General features: G+C 44.6%; 1 protein-coding gene across 1 annotated transcript in view; it reads right to left on the reverse strand.

Annotated features, from left to right (window-relative positions):
- The window catches only part of CSUI_008495 (dynein heavy chain), a gene marked incomplete at its 3' end in the record, with an annotated part of 14,408 nt that overhangs the window by 13,490 nt on the left and 696 nt on the right, over nt 1-222 (reverse strand). The window lies entirely within an intron of this gene.

The raw sequence follows: 222 nt of genomic DNA on the forward strand, positions 1-222 counted from the left end.
CCGGCGCTCGATATTTCAAGCTATGTATCGCCAACACAGGATAGAACTGACACTTCTTTCTCCCTTTCTCTCACACCACAAGGACAAATCAATTGGAAAACGCATGCTAGCATTTCCACGCTACTATACAACCATGGCAAATATGGGCCATAGAGCTCCACTGACTAGGTACAAGGCCCTCCTATTTCTTTATGATTTCTATATGCCAGAGGGTACACTTCA

This window comes from Cystoisospora suis, assembly GCF_002600585.1.
Source record: "Cystoisospora suis strain Wien I chromosome Unknown contig_4761, whole genome shotgun sequence".
Lineage (NCBI taxonomy): Eukaryota > Apicomplexa > Conoidasida > Eucoccidiorida > Sarcocystidae > Cystoisospora > Cystoisospora suis.